Below are 16,600 nucleotides of genomic sequence, written 5' to 3'. Positions count from 1 at the left end.
GTTCAAGCAATTCTTCTGCCTCAGCCTCCTGAGTAGCTGGGATTACAGGCATATGCAACCACGCCCAGTTAATTTTGTATTTTTAGTAGAGACGGGGTTTCTCCATGTTGGTGAGGCTGGTCTCAAACTCCCAACCTCAGGTGATTCGCCCGCCTTGGCCTCCCAAAGTGCTGGGATTACAGGTGTGAGCCACCATGCTCAGACTTTTTTTTTTTTTTTTTTAATCATGCCACATTGTTTTTAATTACATGCAAAGATCTAACATGTCACCCAGGGACCATTTCACCTACTGCTCGGTTTGGCCGCCAGTCTTTGTCTCTCTCTTCAGCAATGGTGAGGCGGATATCCTTTCCTCGGGAAAGAGAAATCCATGGTTCATTGCTCTTGCTAATAACAAAAATGTTGGAAAGTCGAGTGGCAAAGCTGTTGCCATTGGCATCTTTCTCATGAACCACGTCAAAAGATCCAGGGTGCCTCTCTCAGTTGATGATCACACCAATTCTTCCCAGGTTAGCACCTCCAGTCACCATACACAGGTAACCAGTGTCAAACTTGATGAAATCAATACTCTTGCCAGTCTCCAAATCAATCTGAATGGTATCATTCACCTCGATGAGGGGTCAGGGTAGCGGACGGTGCGAGCATCATGAGTCACCAGATGAGAGATTCTTTTTGTACCCACAAAGATTTTTCTCACTTTGCACAACTTGTACTTGGCCTCCTCAGGTATAATACGATGTACAGCAAAGCGATCCTTGGTGTCATAGATCAGAGAGAAATTCTCTCTTGTCAATGCTGATGACATCCATGAATCCAGCAGGGTAGGTTATATCAGTTCAAACCTTGCCATCGATCTTAATGAACTGCTGCATGCAAATCTTCTTTACTTCATCTCCTGTCAGGGCATATTTAAGTCTGATCCTTAGGAAAATGATGAGGGGGAGAGACTCCCTCAACTTGTGGGGACCAGTGAATGGATGAGGAGCAAACACACCAGTCAATTTATCCAGCATCCAGTGCTTTGGAGCTGCTACCAGCTGCAGATGCTTCTTGGGACCACGAGCCATGGCTGCGTTAGGCAAGGAAAGAGGACCTCCGTCTTCTGGTGCGCATAGAAATTCAGTAGTTCCAGTTTTTACAAATCAATATGTTTCTTGAAGACATGCCAGGAAGCAGATTGTCATGAAGCATACTGAGCATCCAGGGCTATGTCCAGTTATTGATAGTGAGAAGTAAAGGAGAAAGCAATGAATAGTGTTGAATGATAGACAGACACCAAGCATCGACCCTCTTCAGTCCCTCTGCTCATAGTAGACATGTAATCATTAAGAAACACAAATTCGATTATGCCTTTACCACACTCTATACATTTGCTTTAATCTGTGTGATTGTTTATGAAGTTAATGGCAGTTGCCCCAGTAGACTCTACGCTCTACAGGGCAGGGAGCATATCTCTTTCACTTGCCACTGGATCTCTGTGCTTAACTGTGTCTGGCCCTGATCCTTTAACACAGCAGGGTTGTTCCTGACTCCAGATCTTTGTACGGAATTTTCCCTGGGTCTGGAAAGCAGTACTGCTGACTCCGCCACTGTCCGCCTACATGCTCCTCTTGCTCACTTCATTGAAGATTGTGCTCAAATGGCCCCTCATCCAAGCAGCCCTCACTGACTACTCTTTCTAAAATAACACTCTCTGTCCCTACTCCACATTCATCACCTCCTAATCGTTTGCCTTTCTTATTTAAATATTTTTTCTACCACAAATCACCTACCAACTTATATTATTATTAATTTTAAGAATCTGTCTTCTACTAGAATATGAGTTCATTGAAGGCAGAGACTTTACTGCTGTGTCCTTAGTACCTACAATAGTGTCTGGAAATAACACGTTTAGTCGATGTTTCATCTAATTGGTTAATACATAAATACTTAGTGGAGTTAATGAACATCTCCTAAAATTCATCCCTCAGTTCTGTCTATAGCAGATGTTACGATGCCCTGAGCCACCCCCTCTCAGCCCGCCTCTGCTTCAGCTGTGGCTGTGGTGGACAATTTCAGTGCACGTCAATGTTCGTTCACCTCAAGTGCAGGCAGAGTTCCTGGCTTTTCTCCACCAGCTTTCTCAGATGATGCCTGGGAAGTTGCCTCACTGCCTGGAAATACAAGGGAGTTACTGTCTTCAGGGGCAACACTCACCAGTAGGGGAAAGGAGTCAGTGGGTAAATGGTGCAGTATCTCCACTTCAGAGGGGCAGGTGTGCACCATCTACAGAGGTGCTCAGAGTCCCCATCAGGACTGACCCGCAGGGATAAGGACAATAAGCTCTACTAGGTACCCTTCATGACTTTTCCCTTATTCCCCCACCAACCACTCCACCTGTGCTGTTGCTCTGGTTTCCTTGGATCATTTTTTAAATTAACCATCTGCCTCCAAGTCTGCATGGAAAAAACCCAATCCAAGAGACTGTCCTTTCCAACACTATGATCAATAACATAAGTGTGAATAATCATGGCATATTTGTCTAATTTGTTTTTAAAAATATTAGCAATAGTTTATGTTTTTTCTTTTTTCTTTTCTTTTCTTTCTTTTTCTTTTCTTTTTTTTTTTTTTGAGACAGAATCTTGCTCTGTCACCTGGGCTAGAGTGCAGTGGCATGATCTTGGCTCACTGCAACCTCCGCCTCCCGGGTTCCAGCAATTCTCATGCCTCAGCCTCCCGAGTAGCTGGGATTACAGGCATGTGTCACCTTCCCCAGCTAATTTTTTTTTTTTGTATTTGTAGTAGAGATGGGGTTTTGCCAGGTTGGCCAGGATAGTCTCAATCTCCTGGCCTCAAGTGATCCACTTACCTCAGCCTCCCAGAGTACTGGGATTACAGGTGTGAGCCACCGTGGCCAGCGAGTTTATGTTTTAAAAATTTTTTTTTTTTTTTTTAACTTTTGTAGAGATGACAAAGTCTCACTATATTGACCAGGCTAGTCTCGAACTCCTGGCCTGAAACAATCCTTCTGCCTTGAGTTCCCAAAGTGCTGGGATTACAGGCATGAGCCGCCGTACCTGGCAAATAGTTTATGTTGCTGATGGAGTTTATGGTTTACCAAGTACAGAATCATGATTCAAACAAGATATTGAAAATATCTGGAAAAATGAGTTGAATTCAAGAAATAAAATCTAACACGAAAAAGTATAAAAGCCAAGTCTTAGGTTAAAAAAAAACAAAAAACCAAAAACCCACATACATAGAGGAAAGAAAGAACCCAAACCTCACCCTGGTAGTTTTTCTTCATTAGGCAGCCTTGATGTTTTAACTCTTAAGACTTGGCGGTTTCTACATCCCAAGAGGCTCTTGAATCTTTTCACAGAACTTGTTGAAGCAGGAAAGTCCAGCCTGGGTCCAGGCTGTCCAGAAAGCCTCACTGTGGCAAACATGCACCAAATGACATCAGCTTTCCAAGCGGGGTGCCTGTGAATGCTCCACATCCAGCTGCCTGGGAAAATTAATCCCTGATTTGTAGCAAATGCCTATTCCCACAGTGTAAACTTCCACTGTAGCTAATTTTAAGCTACCGACATGACAACACTAAATGTGGAGTTGGGAAGCGATACATACAATTGGCTCTCATGAACCTGTAGGGGCCAGCTCCAGCATTTTAAAAATAGAAAGCATCATTTACTTCCTTATCAAGTACCACCCCAGTTTATTAGGGAGTTGGAAAATAATACTGTAAAGTTTTGATCAACTAATTCAATGAATGGCCAACAACATGCATATGTGTAGAAATAGCTAATGAGGCCGGGCACGATGGCACATGCCTGTAATCTCAGCTACTTGAGAGGCCGAGGCAGGCGGATCACAAGCTCAGGAGTTCAAGACCAGTCTGGCCAACACAGTGAAACACTGTCTCTACTAAAAATACAAAAAATTAGCCGAGCATGGTGGCACACACCTGTAATCCTAACTTCTCGGGAGGCTGAGGCAGGAGAATCACTTGAACCCAGGAGGCAGAGGTTGTAGTGAGCCGAGATCATGCCACAGCACCCTAGCCTGGGTGACAGAGCAAGACCCCATCTCAAAAAAAAAAAAGAAATAGCTAATGAGTATGAGTTTGGGCAAAATTTGGTGAGTGAGTATGAGTTTCCCAAAGTTTGCCTGGTTTTAGGGACAGCCGTCTGTGAGATACCCTAGATCTTTAAAAGTAGATAAAGATCTAGGGTATCTCACCCATAGCCTCTGTGAGATACCCTAGATCTTTAAAAGTAGATAGTTCATTTACTAATTCGATATGTGAAGCCTGGGGTTGTGCAAACAAAACAGAGAATTCTCACATAGGAATTCCAGGAAAATGAGACACGTTAATGGAAAGTTAATATTCCAGTTCATTGGAACTTTCCATAGTACATATTCCTCAAAGGACCTGAGCTCGCTTTTCATAAGAGCACCCAGCGCTACAATGTCACTTAAGTATTGAAGGCTCTGTCCTAGCAACAGCTGTGCCTTTTGTCACTAATAGACACATTCTTTGGAATCTCTGGACACATTTTCACATGGACCACACCTCTGTGTGTTTTCTGCAAATGAGCACATGAGCATGTACTTGGGGATATGGCTGTGGCTGTCACTGTGAACACGTGTTCCTGGGCCTGCCCATGTTGGAGAGTTATCTCTGGGCACCCAGACATGCCATGCCCTGTAGTAAACTGCCTCACGGTGATGAAAACCCCAAAGACAGATGTTTCCTCCTGAACACAGCATATCACACAAAGTTCCACGAGAAACATAAATAAGCAGATTTAAAAACAATACTCAGTTTATGAAAGATTTCTCCAGAATATTAGTGCCTCATTATTAAAACCAGAATGTGAAAGAAGGACAACTGTTGGAGCAAATGTTTTAATTTAGAAGTTTTCCTCATTTATCCCAGATTGAGAATGCAAGAGATATATAAAACAACAAAAGCAGCTCATTGTAAGACCACCCAGATATAAAAATCAATGATTAAAAGGAGCCTTCAGAAGAAGCCTGTGAATTCTTAATTATTATCAGGTCTCTAGGACTTTGTGCACTTTTTATTGAACTTGATGATGAACAAGAAGCTGATTGTTTAAGATACAGAACTCTCTTGACAAAGGTAACATTGATTTCTTCCCCTCTTTTAATAAAACACTTCTCTTGAAACTTTGAAAACCATGACTCTTTCACAACATCCTATTTAAATTTTTTTTCCTGAAAAAAAAAAAAATCCCCAGAACAAAGCCTGTTAGTAAATGCAAGAGCAATACAATAATAATTCTTGGCAGGGTGCAGTGGCTCACACCTGTAATCCCAGCACTTTGGGAGGCTGAGGCGGGTGGATTATTTGAAATCAGGAGTTCCAGACCAGCCTGGCCAGCATAATGAAACACTGTCTCTACTAAAAATACAAAATTAGCCAGGCGTGGTGGTGCATGCCTGTAAGCCCAGCTACTCAAGACATTGAGGCAGGAGAATTGCTTGAACCCGGGAGGCAGATGTTGCAGTGAGCCGAAATCGTGCCACTGCACTCCAGCCTGGGCAACAGAGTGAAACTCCGTCTCAAAATAAAATAAAATAAAATAAAATAAATAAAATATCCTTAACATGTTTGAGGTACTTGCCTTGTGCATTACTCATTATTTCATTTAAAGTTCACATACAATTTCTAAGATGAATACTGTTGTTTGTAGACTCCTATTTGTTGCTGAGGAAGGTAAAGCTAAGGAGGTTAAATGACTTGCTCAAGATCATCCAGGTAGTAAGTGGAAATGAGGAAGGTCAGATTTGAAAGCGTGCAGTTCTTTCCTCAACTAATACACAAAGTCTCCCTAAAAGGTTTAAGGAGCCCCCCGAAATAACATCATGTGGGAGATCCCTTGTCCCTGTTTGTGACATTTTGTCCTGCTGAAATCTTGTTCAAATCAAGGGTAGCAATAGTGGGGGAAAGTAGCAGGGAGAAGGCAATGGAGTTTGAGCTGTCAGTGAGATTGAAAGAGTTAGAATTCAGACACCTCTAGTTGCTGTTAGGTTGGTGTAAAAGTAATTGCGATTTTTGTCACTAAAAGTAACGGCAAAACATCGTGTTTGAATAAGATATTGAAAATGTCTTAGGTATCTCATATTTGAATAAGTATATCATTGAAATAAGGATATTTTGCCATTAAAAGTAATGGCAAAAACTGCAATTACTTCTGCACCAACCTAATATTAATATTTTATTCCATTAATTTTGTCTTTTTTTTTTTTTTTTTTGAGATGGAGTCTCGCTGTTTCGCTCTGGCGGGCATGCAGTGGCGCCATCTCAGCTCACTGCAACCTCAGCCTCCCGGGTTCAAGCAATTCTCCTGCCTCAGCCTCCTGAGTAGCTGGGATTATAGGTGCGCACCACCATACCTAGCTAATTTTTGTGTTCTTAGTAGAGATGGGGTTTCACCATGTTGGCCAGGCTGGTCTTGAACTCCTGACCTCAAGTGATCTGCCTGGCTCAACCTCCCACAGTGCTAGGATGACAGGTGTGAGCCACTGCACCTGGCCAATTTTGTCATCTTCTGATCTCCTTCTGCCATCTCATATAGCTGAGCTATATCTTTGGCTACTGGGTTTTCTCAGGACAGCATGGGTCCTTTACATCCAAGGGCCACTGGTATTCTCCCTGGCTGGCCGTACCCTGGGTCCAGCCTTCCCATCTGTAGTGTGACTAACTGACCCTTGGCTCCAGCAGCGGACACAGACTATCACCATGCCATTATTTTCTTCTGTTTCCTGAAGGATGTTATCCAGGGAACAGTTTGGCCAATTAAATAATTCCACCATTGTTGAAGGCATCAAAGTTTCATTACCTAGAGACAAATGAGAAATAAATATAATTCTTGCTTGATAATGACAGTAATTGATAAATCCATTTTTTTCTGTGTCTCTGCAAAATTTGAGATAAGTTCTCTACCACCTAATTTGAAACTGGGTAGCCACGTCTCCAAGGCCTAGGAAACTCCTCACTTGATATCCTGATCACTGTGCCAATTATTGACCAAAATAATGTTTTCTCACACTGTTGAGATGCCCAACTCTTGGCAAACAGGAATCACCTCAGTTTTTTAGCAGGTCCTTGGAAAGGCACCACACAGAACAGTGCAAGGCAGTTCAGAACTGGGTAAGTAGAATTATTTTCTACTGTATTTTCTGTAAATTGACTTAGTTATTGTGGCTGTGATTGAATTATCTCCACAGAGTAGCATTTGAGGGGGGGATTATGAAGCAACATGGATTGTGGGAACTTCGTGCGTGTGTGTGTTTGTGTGTGAAAGTGCGAGAGAGAGAGACAGACAGAAACAGGATGGACGAGGCAATGTCAGTAGATATTTAATACAGAAACCATGCATCAAAAGTTTTCCTAGTATGTACTACTTGAGCATCTCTTTTATCTTAAAATTGTTAGAATTAGAGGTAAGAATTTCTTTCCTTGGGAAGTTCCCACTTACTATTTCTCCTCTTTTTTTTTTCTTTTTCTCTTATGCATCCCTGCCACTTGGAATGCTATTTTACACTTCTAATAATTTGTAGTTGATAAATCACATCCACGCTCATTATCTTATTGCTCTTTGCCCTGACCCTGTGAGTCAGGATAGACTGTCACCCTTGTACCCATTTAATAAATAGGGAAATTGAAGGTCAGAGATCTTGTGACGACATTAAGCTCGCATACATAGCAAATATGCCACCCACTGGAAGTCAGGTCATGTGAGTCTATATCTCAGTCCACTTTCTCTTAGACACAGAGCCAGCTGGTCTATTAATTGCTGGGTTTGGGGGATTTTGTTTTTGTTTCTTGAGGGATGAGGTTTTGGCCTAAAAAGTAAGAGCACAGTATCAGCCAGCCATAAAAACACAAACTGAAAAACAAGTATTACTTTCCAGGATGTTAGGAGAACAAATGTTCCATGCCACACAGAATTATACTGTTTGCAGCTCCATTTGGCACTTAAACTGCAATGTATTTTAAAATGATGGTATCATCAATCCCGTGACATTAAAACTGACCAGATCTGGAGTAATGCATTTGGATAGCTCCAGATGTTATTCATCTAGTGGGTCATTTCCCCTTATTGTATCCACAAAGTGGTTGTTGAACAACACTATCCTTGTGGATTTCTGGTACCTGATTGAAATTTTCCTGGACACTTTTCTACTTCCTGACTGCAATTTAATTGATGCAGAAATATAAACTGAATGCGGCTTCTGGCTTTGACGTGTCCCCAAATTACAAGATGCTTTTCCCTTAAACCTAACAGCTGGCATCCACAGAAATATCTGAAAACATCCTTCAATAAAGTTTATGAAAAAATATCCACCACAAAATGCTATTTTGATAGCTGTTCAAGTCACAAGCATCTAAAGTGAACTTAGTTAAGCCCCCTAAATTTTATATTTTTAAATCGATGGATTGTATGAAATTGCCTCACCTGAGTTGATTTATCTTTTGTGAGTTCACACTTTCAAACCTAAATATTTGTCTTGAATTACAGCACAAAAACCTGTAGAAATGCTTAATTGTTCTTTTCTTAGGAGTTATGATGAATTTTAAAACATGTTTTAAATATTTATTTTCTTACAGATTCATTAATGTGCCTCCCCATTCACGATCCATGTTTGAACTTAGTATATAGAGCTTCGATCCTTGGTACTGTCAAAGACTACAGCTCCATGAAGTCTTTTTAAAAAAATAACAGGTTTATAGATATGTAATTTATATTTCATGCAATTTGCCTATTTAAAGTGCACAATTCAATGGTTTTTGGTATGCACATCCATAACCACAATCAATTTTAGAATATTTCATCATCCCCAAAAGAGACTTTACACCCATAAGTCATCCATGAGATAGTCTTTTTTTTTTTTTTTTTTTTTGAGACGGAGTCTTACTCTGGTGCCCAGGCTGGAGTGCAGTGGCGCAATCTCCGCTCACTATAACCTCAGCCTCCTGGGTTCAAGTGATTCTCCTGCCTCAGCCTCCTGAGTAGCTGCAATTACAGGTGTGCACCACCACGCCCGGCTAATTTTTATATTTTTAGTAGAGATGGGGTTTTACCATGTTGGCCAGGCTTGTCTCAAACTCCTGACCTCAGGTGATCCACCCACCTCGATCTCCCAAAGTGCTGGGATTATAGGCGTGAGCCACTGCGCCTGGCCCCAGCAGATTAATACATATGTTTATCTTATAGAAATACTCAGGATAATGTTTCATCAAATATCTGTGCACCTGTGGCCCAGGCAAGTCAACAAATAAGGTTACCATCACGAGTCCATCCTTTATTAACTTGATTCCCATATGCATCTCATTAAGCCATATTTAACCTCTAAACGAAGACAATAACAAGGTCATAATTCTGTTTAACATAACATAACTATGATGTGTACAACTCAATATGCACCAATCCCTTCCTAGAGAGGAGGTAAAGTCCTTGAGTGATGTTTACTCTTCTCCTTCATATAACTTAAACACGATGATGTAAAATTAACAATACATAAACACTATAACAGAAAGTCAATATGTCTTATGTTACATGATAAGGAAATGAGAGGGAAGAAAACAAAGGTATTTGCTTTACTTTATACTCACACATTCATAACAAAATAAGGAGGAAATACTCATGGCAATTACAGTCCTTGTTTTTGTAGCTGGTCATGTGATCATAGCTGGTATTTCTAACTACCCTCTTTTAGTACTCACATTTTGTATTTCCTTTTACCTTCAGCAAGCACCTTAGCTAGTCATGATACGTTACTTGGTGGGTGGCCAGGATCTTTATTCCTGAGGGATCTGGACCATTAGTAAAACTGCCTGGATTGGGTTGTGGTATCTTCCTGTTGACCTTAATCACAGGATATGTGATTAAGAGGCATCACCTTAAACACTAAGAGATGCCCTAAGGAACCTGCCGTATTCCAGACATACTCTTCCTTCCATCCATTGTGGAGTAGCAGTCCAATTTCCTTGTGGTAGGCAGGATTATTCACTGTAACCAAAACAGTAACTCCCTTGTTTGCTTGTTGATTCAGAGGCATGAGGAGCCCAAAGTGGCTGGGTGGACATCTTAACTTCCAGTTCAGTGGAATTGTTGTGTCTTCTGCTGGAAGCATTCCCTCCTTTGGAATCAAGACCTCTAGACCTTTAGATCATATGGTCTCTGGAACAGGAAACAAAAACTTTGCTGGAAGGTTACTAGGGGTAATTGTGAGTGGTGCCACTCCCATTTCCATCCCTTGATTCCTGGACCCATGAAACTCGGCTATGGAAGAAATAGCAACATATATTGGATGCTGATTCAGAACATATATAACTTTCTGGAGAACCTTGCCCCAGGCCTGCAGAGTATTGCCACCTAACTGGCACAGGAACTGAGTCTTCAAAAGGCCATTCTACTGTTCTGGCAAGGGAGCTGCTTCAGGATGGTGAATTCCATGAGCTTGGGTCCACTGCTGTACTTCATTTGCTGTGAAGTACATTGAGTTCCTCGATAAGAAGTAATGCTGTGTGGAATATCATGATGGTGGATAAGTCATTACATTAGTTCATGGAGTGCAGTTGTGGCAGAAGCATTGCATGCAGGAAGGCAAATCTGTATCCAGAGTAAGCTTCTGTCTAGTAAGAATAAAACCCTCAGCCAGGTATGGTGGCTCATGCCTGTAATCCCAGCACTTTTGGAGGCTGAGGTGGAAGGATCCCTTGACCCTAGGAGTTCAAGATAAGCCTGGGCAACAGAGGAAGACCCTGTCTCTATTTTTTTTTTTAAAAAAGAATAAAACTCTGCCCCTTCCATGATGGAAGGGGTACAATATAACCAATCTGCCACCAACCTGCTGGCTGATTACCTGGGAATTGATGTCGTATTGGGGGGATTGATATCAGTATTGGTCTCTGCTGCTGGAAAATGGGGCACTCAGCAGTAACCTGTAGCCAGGCTGCCCTTGGTAAGTGGAAGTTCGTGTTGCGGATCCATGTGTTACCCCCTCCTCCTTACCATCATGGACACTTTGTTCAAGAGCCCATAGGGCTAGGGAAAGTGGCTGACTGCTATCCACAGAATGGGTCATCCTATCTACCTTATTATTACCTTCTGCTGAGGTCACCCTTTGGTGAACATTCATATGGGACATAAATATCTTTACATTCTTTGCTCATTCAGAGAGATCTGTCCACATATCTCTTCCCCAAATTTCCTTGACACGAATTTTCCAATCATATTCCTACCAATTTCCTGACCATTCAGCCAGACCATTGGCCACAACTCACGAATAGGTATATAATCTCATGTCTGGCTATTTCTCCTTCCAAGCAAAGTGCACAGCCAAGTACACTGCCCAAAGCTATGCTTCCTGGGAGGGCTGTCCTTCACCACTGTCCTTCAGGGATGTCTCACGGAAGGGCTATAGTGTTGCAGCTATCCATTTTCAGGCAATGCCTGGCTATCAGGAGAACCACCTGTAAACAGCAGGTCAAACTCTTCTCTTCCTCTGTCAACTAGTCATTGGATACTCTCTATGAGGCCATAGGTGCAGGCTGAGAGAGAAACACAGTATCTTATAGTAGGAAGGGGGACCACAGGCATCTGGGCCCCTTCTTCATGTAACTTACTTGCGCCTTCAGGACTTGCATGGACTTAGTTACATATATACCACTCCCATTTGATGGCGGTATATATGTGACTTCAGGTGGTCCTTATTGATAGGTATGGAGAAAAAAGCATTTGTTGGAACAATAGCTGCATAGCAGATTCAAAGATATGTGTTAATTTGTTCAAGCAATGAAACCACATCAGCAGCACACCCAACTTTATGGCTTGATGTATTAGATAACACCCAGCTCATGATGGTAGCTCAGGTCACATGGTAACTTGGTGGCCCATGGTTAATAATTCAGCCTCTACTAGGGCCCATGAGCAGGGTGAGAGCTGTTTTTCAAAAGAAGGGTAATTATCAGCAGAGAATGGCAGGGGATTGCTTCAAATCCCAAGGGCCTGCACTGCGATTCACTGGCAGAGGCCTGCCAAAAGCTCCAAACAGCACCCATATCTGCTGCAGACACTCCAGGCACCATCACATCTGCTGGCTCACATGGCCCGATCAAGTGGCAGAACAGCTGGCACCACAGCCTGTTGCAGAACCTCCCCTTGTTCTGGATCCCACTCAGAACCAGCTGCTTTTTGGGTCACTCGGTAAATGGGCTGGAGCAACACACCAAATGAGGAATCTGTTGCCTTCAAAATTTAAAGAAGCCCATTGGGGCACTATGCCTCTTTTTGGGTTGTAGGCTGGGCCTACAACAACTTACCAGGTACAACAACTTAACCTTCACCTTAGAAAGGATATCTAGACATGCCCCACGCCACTGGACCCCTAGAAATTTCACTGACATAGAAGCCTCCTGAATTTTTGTCAAATTTATTTCCCAATCTCTGACACACAGATGTCTTACCAATAAGTCTAGGGTAGTTGCAACTTTTTGGTTGATAGTCCAATCAGCATTACGTCTTCTGTGCCTGAAACAGTGTTGTTGACTGTTTGCGCACTCCACAAATTCATATATTGCACCCTAATCAGCACCCCAATGTGATGATATTTGGAGATGGGGCCTTTGGAAGTTAATTAGGGTCAGGAGAGGTCATGAGGGTTGGGACGTCATGATGGGATTAACACCCTAATAGGAAGAGGAAGATGAGTTCTCTCTCTCTCTTCATGAATGCACCAAGGAAAGGCCATGTGAGGCCATCGTGAGACCCTACTGGGAGTCAAATCAGCCGGTATCTTGATCTTGTACTACCCAGACTCCAGAACAGTGAGAAATAAATTTCCCCCACTTGAGTCACCCAGTCTACTGTATTTTGTTATGGCAGCCTGAGCTGACTAAGGCAAGTGTGTTATCTTGCAGAAGGGAAAGAAGATCATGATCCCTGCAGACAAAATTATGACATAGGGCTGGAGAGTCTTGATATACTCCTGAGCTAGAACAGTGAAGGTATATTTCTGGTCTTGTCAGCAAACTGAAAGTAAACTGCTTCAGGTGGTCCTTATTGACAGGTATGGAGAAAAAAAGCATTTGTTGGATCAATAGCTGCATACCAGGTTCCAAGATACGTGTTAATTTGTTCAAGCAATGAAACCACATCAGGTAAAGCAGCTGCAATAGAAATCATTGCTTGGTTAAGTGTATGATAATTCACTGTCACTCTCTGAGATTCATCTTTCTTTTGCCCAGCCCAGATAGGTGAGTTGAATGGGGATGTGGTGGGAATACCACTTCTGCATCCTTTCAAGTCGTTGATAGTGGCACTAATCTCAGAAATCCCTCCAGGAATGCAGTATTTCTTTTGATTACTATTTTCCTAGGTAGAGTCTGTCCTAATGGCTTCACCTTGGCCTTTCTCACCATCATAGCGCTCTTTCCACAGGTAAACAGAACCAATGTGGGGATTCTGCCAGCTGATGTGTATATCTATTTCAATTACGCATTCTGGAACTGAGGAAATAATTACAGGATAGATTCAGAGACCTAATGGGCTCCATGTGAAATGGACTTGAGCTAAAACTACATTGATTATCTAACTTTCATCTGATCTATTTCGACTGGTGGGCCACAGTGACATTTTGGGTATTGTGGAATTAGCATTCAGTAGTCCCTAAAATGTTTGATTATTTCCTTCTTCTCAGTGCACAACTGCCGTCAAAAAGCTGTATGTCCCTTTGTTAAGACTGGAAAAAAGATTAACATTATAAATTTTTGCAGGCCAGGAGTGATGGCCCATGCCTGTAATCCCAGCACTCTGGGAGGCTGAGGCAGGAGGATCACTTGAGTCCAGAATTTCAAGACTAGCCTGGATAACATAGGGAGAACTTGTCTCTACAAAAACTGAAATAAAAAAATTAACCAGGTGTGATGACATCCGCCTGTGGTCCCAGCTACTCAGTAGGCTGAGGTGGGAGGATCGCTTGAGCCCAGGAGGTCGAGGCTGCAGTGAGCTGTGATCATGTCATTGCACTCTAGCCTGGGTGACAGAGCGAGACCCTGTCTCAAAAACAAACACAAACCTTTTTTTTTTTTTTTTTTCCCCAGTATACTTGGATTCTTCCTCAAGGGGACCTGGCCTCCGCTTCATTCAAGGATTCTGGGTCTGTAAACTGGCTCAAGGCTGGAAATTGTTTGAGGGGCCATACTCTTGTTACGATTCAGGTTGGGCTTTTGTTCACTTGACTTAGAACTTTTCTGTTTATATAGATAAAGTAAGAATTTAATAGGCCTATTATCTATTCAATTCCAGAAGCATCATCTTCAATGAGCCAATGCCATAGGTCTGTGCAAGTCAAACCATTCTGATTGCTGCCTGGACCCTGTAGAGTAACCATTCCCATCTTGCCTCTGGTGGTTGAGTGCTGCCCCTTAGCTCCTGCCACCCTGGAATCTACCCCCATTCCATTTAGGTTTTCCAGTTAGCACTGTGGCTCCCACCATCAAGTCTGGACCACAGAGAAGAGCAATCACAGAGCTCTTCAAGGATGCTGGGCTCCCCTCACAAATTTATTTCTCACAACAGTGGTGAAAGGTATATGTTTTGGTGAGTGAGCAGGTCTTAAATGACAAATCCACTATAACAATCCAATCTCCTTACACCTTTGAATCCCTTTCTCTTTGTGAAACCAAGGCAGATGTGGCACTTCCCACTTGCTCACTACAGGTCACCTTCTGGTCCACATTTCAGCCACTCAACCAAACAAACTATTAGAGCCCTTTCTAATTTCCCAAGATACAACATTAAATTCAGACTCTCTGCTTTGTGAGTCCATATCAATAAATTTGACCTGATCCCACTTTACACTCCTTCTACCATTATCCCACATCTTTAATATCATTCCAACATATGTTCCCAGATTTCTATCTGTATAAATTAGAAAACTAAAGCAGTTCTTTTGGAGTATAGAATACCAACTCATGGATCACATTTTGTGCCTCATCTTTAGGGGTCTGTTGGCACTTTAGTCTAGTAATAGGTCTAGAAGCAAATAGGGGTGGTGGGATGTGTCCTGAAAAGAATCAGCATTGTCTTGCATGACAACTGCCTCAGGGAGGTCATTACAGTTTCCTCAGGCCACTCAGGATTAATTCTCTCAGATGGGGGTATGGAAGCCGCTGCTTCCACTGGGGGTAGAGAGGCTGTTTCCACTCAAAGAAGACTTCAGAGAAGACTCATCAGAATTTAGGGGCTCAATGTCCCCATTCAGTATATTCCCTCATGTCCCCATTCCAAATTGCAGGATTCATGCCTTCTCCATCAGTGTCCTCACTTTAACAGTGGACACCTTGTGATGCTGGGAGTTCAATTTGTGTCATAATCCAGTGAGTTGCAGGTTGAGATTCTGGGTTTGATTTTCAGCAATCTCAGTTCTGCTATAGGAAATAAGGGTCTCTTTCACAGCATACAGAGAAGCTCTTAGGTCATTTAGGTGGTGTATGTGCTGCGAACTTGAATCCCTGGACTCATTCTACCCCACCCCCACCAGTTTGTCCAGCCACATTAAGAGCCATCGGCCAATCTCACAATATTCATTATTTTGACAAAAATGTTCTAAAGTATCGTATATACAGTCACATACAGCCTTGCTTCTTGTGAGTGGTTGATTAGAAGTAGCCAGTGGTGATATTTTGTATATCTCTATTGCCAGAGCATGCCATGGACTATCAGTGCACTCTTTACTGCTAGAAATAGAGTCACGAGCATCTTTAAATCTAATTAGAGAAAATTGCAAATATCCCAGAAATCATTTAGAAAACTCAGCCTTAAAACATTGTTCCTCTAGAAGCACGCTTGGCACCAAAATCTGTATTAGCCTGGGTTCTCCAGAGAAACAAAATGAAAAAAAAATAGGATGTATCTATAAAAAGATATTTGCTATAAGGAATTGGCTCATGAAGTTATGGAGGCTGACAAGTCCTAAGATCTGCATTTAGCAAGCTGGAGATCCAGCAGAGCCGACAATTTAACTCCATTCTGAGTCTGAAGGCTTGAGAACCAGGAGAGCCAACGGTATAGTTCCAGTCCAAAAATGGCAGGCTGGGGACCCAGGAAGAGCCAATATTTCAGTTTGAGTCTGAAGGCAGGAAAAAATTAAAACAATGTCCCTGTTCTGAACCCCTTCTCAGGCAGGAGGTGTTCTCTCTTACTTGCAGGAGGGTCGGTCTTTTTTTCTATTCAGGCCTGACATTGGATAAGACCCATCACATTCCAGAGGGGGCAATTTGCTTTACTCAGTTTATTGATTTAAGCATTAAACTCATCCAAAAACACTAAGAACAATGTTTGATCAAATGTCTGTGTATCCTGTAGTCCAGTCATGTTGACACATAAAATTAACACTCACAGTCACCCTATTTTGAAGCCCACCAGCACTGAGAACTTACAAGAAACATTTAGTGTTTTATGTCTAAATATGAATAGCCAGGGATCACTAAGCATCAGAGGCCAAGCCTCTAAGATGAAACACAGAGCCCAAATAAGAGTAACTTGAAGGAAACAGAAGAAAATGTTGAAAACAAACTACT

General features: G+C 42.3%; 1 pseudogene; it reads right to left on the bottom strand.

The window, feature by feature from the left end:
* Positions 1-395: 395 nt before the first annotated feature.
* LOC100449749 (small ribosomal subunit protein eS4, X isoform-like) lies at positions 396-1,169 on the bottom strand (annotated as a pseudogene).
* Positions 1,170-16,600: the final 15,431 nt, after the last annotated feature.

The sequence above is a fragment of the Pongo abelii genome, chromosome 5, assembly GCF_028885655.2.
Source record: "Pongo abelii isolate AG06213 chromosome 5, NHGRI_mPonAbe1-v2.0_pri, whole genome shotgun sequence".
Lineage (NCBI taxonomy): Eukaryota > Metazoa > Chordata > Mammalia > Primates > Hominidae > Pongo > Pongo abelii.
The sequence above is the reverse complement of the archived record's forward strand: the minus strand, read 5'-3'. Positions and strand labels throughout refer to the sequence as shown.